We start from the raw sequence: 738 nt of genomic DNA on the forward strand, positions 1-738 counted from the left end.
CACGAAGGTGGACTTACGATCAGGGTACTACCAAGTACGTATCACCGAAGGGGATGAGCCCAAGAGATATTAAATAGATAAGTTGTTGAGTTTTGTGATAGATTTAAGTTCCTTTAAATAGATTCTCAAGCCCACTTCCGAGGATCATGAATGGTGATTATTTCCATAATCGTTGTAATTTCTATTAACAAGGCTCTAGGAGAAAAATTATTCCTAACCCTTCTATTACCCTTCAAGTCTCCTTGCAATGGAACTAGAGTATTAAAGAAGATTTCATTGCTTCCTCTCTTCTCCCGAATAAGAGAACAACTAAGTATGTAAAATATCTAATTAAACACACATGTAAATCATTAACAACTCTTTAATAAACTAAGATCATACCGTCAACATACTTAAACTATATAAAACTCTCTCGCCTCCCCTATAAAGTTTAGCTCTTCATACACACTGAATTAAACAGAGGAATCTGCATCTCAATCATGTAAAATTGATGGAATATGAAAAGAGAATAAGGAAATAGAGAGTTATCCTGTTTTGTTGTCATTCGTCAATGGAAGTTCCCTTCCCTTGAGCTCTCACGTCCACCTCTTTGCCCTAATCAATCCTTGTTGGTCTCCTTTTCCTTCTACTGTCAACAATTGCTGGTTTAGGGTTCTCTTCTTCTTCTCTAATTTCACAGCAGTTCACTACCGCAGAAGCTGCTGCTGTCTAATCTGATTTTTCTCCCAAAGTGTGGCT

The sequence above is a fragment of the Cucurbita moschata genome, unplaced genomic scaffold (assembly GCF_002738365.1).
Source record: "Cucurbita moschata cultivar Rifu unplaced genomic scaffold, Cmos_1.0 Cmo_Scf00089, whole genome shotgun sequence".
NCBI classification, from domain to species: Eukaryota; Viridiplantae; Streptophyta; class Magnoliopsida; order Cucurbitales; family Cucurbitaceae; genus Cucurbita; species Cucurbita moschata.